Below are 6,756 nucleotides of genomic sequence, written 5' to 3'. Positions count from 1 at the left end.
TTATAAATAAAACCATTTATTTAGTTAGAACACAAAATATTTTAATTCCAAAGTTAAATATTGTTAAAAATTAGACATTATATTACCCAAACATTTAAAAAATAAAGTTGCACTGATCCACAAAAACCACATAAACCGTGGATGAAAATCAATATAATTTAGCCTATATGTTAAAAAAAAATACTCATATTCTTTTCAAGCATATTTAATTAAGAAAATCTACTCATACCTCCAAGTAGAGTGATTCATTCATCAGACTTCAGATTCATTAAAATCAATCCTTGATTTAGGTTTGTCAGCCACTAAAAGATACGAGAGTGGCAATCAGTCAGTTTTGATTAGAGTTCATTGTGGTGCCTCTTTGACTCATGGCTGTTAAGTTTGCTTATTTTTGTTTTCATTTTCAAAAAAAAAAATGTTTTAAGCACTGAATATACAATAGAATATTGTAACCAAAATGAACAACAAATTTAGAAATACTTTCTGAATGTCAAGATCTAGACTTTCTTTCCTTACGTCAAACTGCATTTTAAAGTCATCCCTCTTGAACCCCTAGAAGCTGCAATAATCCTGGCAACTGGCAAACTGGAGACTGAATCTAACTCCTTAGCATGTGACCATAGACAACAGTATCATCAAATTATTTCTCTAAAAAGCAGCCACGTTGCTCTGAGTAAATGCTGTAATTCTCATTTTAGTAGACAATCCTTCCTTTCAGAATCAGGTTTGCCATTTGTTTTTATCAATCACAAGTTTCAAATGATCAATAATCGATTAGAATTACTTTCAAGAAAGTAGCTTTTGGAAGATGATTTCAACATATTTCTTTCTCTCTCACCCATCCCATCCCCCCTACAAACACATCCATCAGTATTTATACATGTGCTCCATGCTCCTTTCCTTTCTTGGTCATGCTATGACCATCATCAGCATTATACATATTGTTGTATGTATCTTCTTCCAAGAATGCTTCAGTCATCATTTAGTACATAATAAAATTCATGTTTTTAACAAAAATTCTTCTTCATCTCAGCAAAAGAGCTCTTTCCTCTGCAGTTGTGTATAGTTTTGTATGTGTGTATATATATATATATATACACACACACACACACACACACATACATATGATGGTACTTCATAGTAGTTATGTGTGTCGGAATATCTAGGTTTTAAGGTTCTTAAAGACAGTATATCAACATTTTTTAGAAAGAACTTTAGGCAAAAATTCATGTCCCATATTTTTGTTAGGGACTATGATCCCAGAGAATTGGGTGTGAGGGAAAAGGAGAGTGAGGCAGGAAGCAGGCAGGATCAATATGACAGTGCATTACTGAGCTGGTCACCGATGGCATCAGGTATAACGAATCACTTAGTTTTAAAGGACTGTCTTCAAAAAGGTCAAATAATCTCTTTCTAGGGGGGACAAAATCTTAGGTCAGCTTCTGTTTCTCCCTGAATTAAGGTTTACCAGAGGGAGCACTACCTTCCTGCACAAATGGATTGCACACCCATGAGTACTACAAGGGTCCCAAAGCATTACACGCCTCAGTGGGAGCACTGAATTCTGACAGAAGACATGAAAGAAGCACAGAAAGGACCTGATGTTAGACCTGTCAGGTGCTTCACATGTGAAACTGGCCAGAGGTCACTCATATTTGTTGCCCCAGGCGCCAGTGCTGAACCAGTAGCTATCTGCTCTGGACACAGGTGACACTGAAAGAACCTGAAGTGGCACATAAGAGGTTTATGATTGGGCATGTATTTGTAGTAAAGCTATAACCATAAAGCTGAAGTTCATCTTTGAATCACCTGCTATACTACAAAATGGTGTATATATCAATTATTAAAATACTTGCTAAATAAATAACAGTGCTAAGAATGTGTAATGGAAAGGTAAGAGTGAATTCTCACAATATAGGTGAGTAATCCAGTTTAGAGAAAAGGTAATGGGTTAGTAAATTCCAAATGTTTGAAATTGAAAAGAGTATTAGCTACTAGCATAAGTACAAAGTTACACAAATAATTTCCTGAAAAGTCAGGGCCATTTTCTTATTCGAATTTTAGTGAAAACAGCTGTGTGACCTCTCTGGGCCTCACTTTTGTTCATCTGTGAAGTCAAAAGAATAAATTTGATGACATTTAAGATTTTAGACAAACTTCAAAACTGATGTGTCTGAAGTTCTGAGTCTATGGCAAATAAATAATTAAACATTAATTTATTAAGTATAATTGAGTACAAATTGTGAGTTAGGCACCTCTCCAGTTGCTAAGAATATAGTAACGAAAAAGCAGACATGAATACTGCCCTAATCGAGTTTAAATCCTAATGCAGAGAGTCATAAAGCAAAATAAATATGTATGCAGTGTATTAGAAGTGAGGAGGCCAGAGAGCTGAGTTGCAATGTTTACTCGGGTGGCCAGGGTAGGATTCACTGAAAAGCTGAGCTGAAAGATCCAGCCAAATGGATAATGGGGAAGGAGCACTCCAGGCCATTCTCTGAGCAAGGGGTGAACCTCACATGTTCTAGAGAATAACAAACTCTTTGACTTAAACCACATGACAGAATTTAGAGACTATTATGAGAATGACGCCAAAGAGTTAAGAAGGTCAGATCATGTTGCACCCTAGGACATTTTGAGAAATTTGGGTTTTACTCAGAATAAGTCATTGAGGATTTTGAATGGATAAATGTATAGCTTGATTTAGGTTTTTAAAACGATCACGATCAAATTGGCTGCTGTACTGAAAACAGACTATAATGGGGCAATTGTATAAACATAGATATGAAAATAGTTTCCAAAAGACACATCTAGCATAATTTCTGTAAAGGTAACAATGTGGCTAAAATGTGTTTTAATTTAGTGTTTTTATGGTCATCAGACTGGTTAAAAGGTTTTACTTGTTTTAAAGTAGGTAAAACATCAATTTATTTTATAAACATGTAAAAAAATAACTAATAAAAGTTATACTCAAACTATTTCAAAAAATTGAAGTAGAGGGAATACTTCAAAACTCCTTCTATGAGGCCAGAATTATCATACCCAAACCAGACAAAGATGCAATAATAATAACTATAATCCAATATCTCTTATAAACACAGATGCAAAAATCCTCAAAAAAAACTAGCAAACTGAATTCAACAACACAATAAAAAGATATTACGCCATGATTAAGTGAATTCATCCCAGAGATGCAAATATAGTTAAACACGTGCCAATCAGTAAACATGATACATCACAATATAAGATCATTTCAATAGATGCTGAAAAGGCATTCCATAATATCCAACTTTCCTTTAAAAACATATTTCCATTGACTATTATATTGATTAAAAACACATAACAAACTAAGTATAAAAGAAGTATGCCTCAAAATAGTAAGGGTCACATCTAACAAACCCACAGCTAACATCATACTGAATGGGAAAACATTGAAAGCCTTTTCTCTAAGGTCTGAAACAAGACTAATATGCTAACTTTCACCACTCCTATTCAACGTAGTATTGGAAGTTCTAGACAGAGGAATGAAGCAATAAAAGAACATCCTCATTATAAAGGAAGAATTCAAATTGTCCTTTTTTGCAGATGATATGATCTTATATTTAGAATATAAATATTGACAAAAACTTACGAATTCCACCAAAAACTGCTAGAACTGATCCATGAGTTCAGTAAAGTTGCAGGATACAAAATCAACACACAACAATGAACAACATTTCTATATTTCAACAGTAAACAATCTGAAAAAAATACAAGAAAATAATTCAATTTACACAGCTACCAAAAAAAAAAAAAAGGAATAAATTTAGCCAAGGAAAACTGGAAAAGATTGATAAAATAAATGTAAAAGGACACAAAAACATGGTAAGATATCCCATGTTTTGGGATTGGAAGAATTAATACAGTTAAAATGTTCATACTAGCTAAAGTGATCTACAGATTCACCACTATCCCTATCAGTATACCAATGACATTCTTCACAAAAATAATAATAAAAAAAAAAGCAAAAATTTGTATGGATCCACAAAAGACCACAAATAGCCAAAGCAATCCAGAACTAAAAGAACAAAGCTATAGTATCCAAAAAACAGCATGGTGCTGTGATAGAAATATACACATAAGCCAATGTAACAGAATAGAGAACCTAGAAATAAATCCATGCATTTTCAGCCAACTCATTTCAAAAATGGTGCCAAGGACATGTGCTGATAAATACTTTTCAATGAATGGTGATGGGTAAACTAGATAGCCATATGCAGAAGAATGAAAATAGACCCTTATCTCTTATTACATACAAAAATCAAATAAAAAATGGAAAACATACTTAAATGTAAAACTTAAACTATAAAATGACTAGAAGAAAACATTGGGGAAACACTTCAGGACTTTGGTCTAGACAAAGATTTTTTTGGGCAAGTCCTCAAAAGCACAGAAAACAAAAGCAAAAATAGAGAAATGGTATTATATTGAGCTAAAGTATCTTCTACACAGCAAAGAAAGCAATCAACAAAGTGAAGAGACAATCCACAGAATGGGAGAAAATATTTGTAAGCTATCCATCTGACAAAGGGGTTAATAATCAGAATATATAAGTAACTCAAAGAACACAGTGGTAAAAAACAAATAATCAAATTTCAAAATAGGCAAAAGATCTTAACAGATGTTTTTTAAGAGAAGATACACCAGTAAGTATATGAAAATAATGTTCAAAATCACTAGCCATCAGGGGAATGTAAATATAAACCACAAGGAAATATCATCTCACCCCAGTTAAAGTAGCTATAACTAAAACGACAAAAAAATAACAAATGCTGATTAGAATGCAGAGAAATGTGAGCCTTCCTACACTTTTGGTAGGAATGCAAATTAGTACAGTCACTATGGAGAACAGTATGAAAGTTCTCAATAAACTAAAAATAGAATTAGCATGTGATCTAGTAATCCCATTCCTCGGTATATGTCCAAAAAAAGGAAATCAGAATATCCACGAAAAATCTGCACTCTCATGTTAATTGTACTACTATTCATGGCAGCCAAGATATGAAATTAATCTATGTCCATCAGCAAATGAACAGATTAAGAAAATGTATTTATGCAAAATGGCATATTATTAATACATTAAAAAGAATGCTACTCTGTCATCTGCAGAAACATGGATAGAACTGGAGGTCATTATGTTAACTGAAGTAAGTCAAGCACAGAACAAATATCCCATCTTCTCATTAATGTGCAGGAGCTAAATACTTGGTCTTCTGGTGATGATGACTATAACAGTGGTTATCAGGGGCTGGCAAGGGTAGGATAGAGGATGGATGAAGTGAGATTGATTAATGGGTACAAAAATACATATAGACAGAAGGCACAATTTCTAGTGTTTAATAACATAACAGGAGTATAGCTAACAATAGTTTATTGTATATTTAAAATGGCTAGAAGATTTGGAATGTTCTCAACACAAAGAAATGATAAATGTGGAAGATGATAGCTACCCCAATTACCTTAATTTGATCATTACACATTCTATGCATGTATCAAAATACCATGTGTACCACATAAATACATATTATGTGTTAACATAAAAAGAAAAAATATAAGCTGAAATATATATACATTCTCTTTTTTATGTACTAATATTTAAAACTAAACCATACTATATACTAGTATACAAAACTATATATTACTATATAAAACTAATATAAATAAAATAAAGCTATGTATATATATTTAGTAACTAAAAATTTACTCTTTCTCTTTCCAAGTATTATGTTGTGTATTTCTCTCAATGCCATGAAATAGTTAATTTCTCATTTATAGATGAGGTCACAATGGTCAAGGACATATAGCAAGTGAAAGGGAGGCTTACATATCAGTGAAGCATAATCATTGGTGGCAGAAAAAATGAAGAATAGGGCAATAGAGTCCTATTACAGCTATTACCAACTACTGCAAAATTGATGGTTTAAAACAACATGAATGTATGTTAAAATTTTTGAAGTCAGAATAAAAAATAGGTCTCACTGGACTAAAATCAAGGTATTGACAGGGCTGTGTTTTATCTGTCGGCTTGAGGGAGAATCCATTTATTTGCCTTTTCTAGCTTCCAGAGGCTGGTTACATTGTTTGGCTCATGGCTCATGGCTCATGGCCCCGCTTCTATCTTTAAAATCAGCAATGGCCACCTGAGTCGTTCTCAACTGGCATCATTCTGACCTCTATTTCTGCTTCTCTCTTTGATTTTGAAAGACCATTGTGATTATATTGGACCCACCTCAAGAATCCAGGTTAATATTCTTCTCAAGGTCACTTGAGTAGTAATCTTAATTCAGTCTTCAATTTTAATTCCCACTTACCATGTGCTGTAACATATTCAACAATTGTGAGGTATAAGACATTGAACGCCTTCGAGGGGCCAATGTTCTGCCTATGACAATGGTGAGATAAATTTAAGGTGACGGAGAGGCTGGGTGCGGTGGCTCACGCCTGTAATCCCAGCACTTTGGGAGGCCGAGGCCAGTGGATCACGAGTTCAGGAGATTGAGACCATCCTGTCTAACATGGTGAAAATCCGTCTCTACTAAAAATACAAAACAAAATTAGCCGGGCGTGGTGGCGGGCGCCTGTAGTCCCAGCTACTCCGGAGGCTGAGGCGGGAGAATGGCCTGAACCCGGGAGGCAGAGCTTGCAATGAGCCGAGATTGCGCGGCTGCTCTCCAGCCTGGGAGACTGAGCGAGACTCCATCTCAAAAAAAAAAAAAA

The sequence above is a fragment of the Rhinopithecus bieti genome, unplaced genomic scaffold (assembly GCF_001698545.2).
Source record: "Rhinopithecus bieti isolate Rb0 unplaced genomic scaffold, ASM169854v2 scaffold_12003, whole genome shotgun sequence".
In the NCBI taxonomy this organism is placed as follows: Eukaryota; Metazoa; Chordata; class Mammalia; order Primates; family Cercopithecidae; genus Rhinopithecus; species Rhinopithecus bieti.
This window is presented reverse-complemented; position numbering follows the sequence as displayed.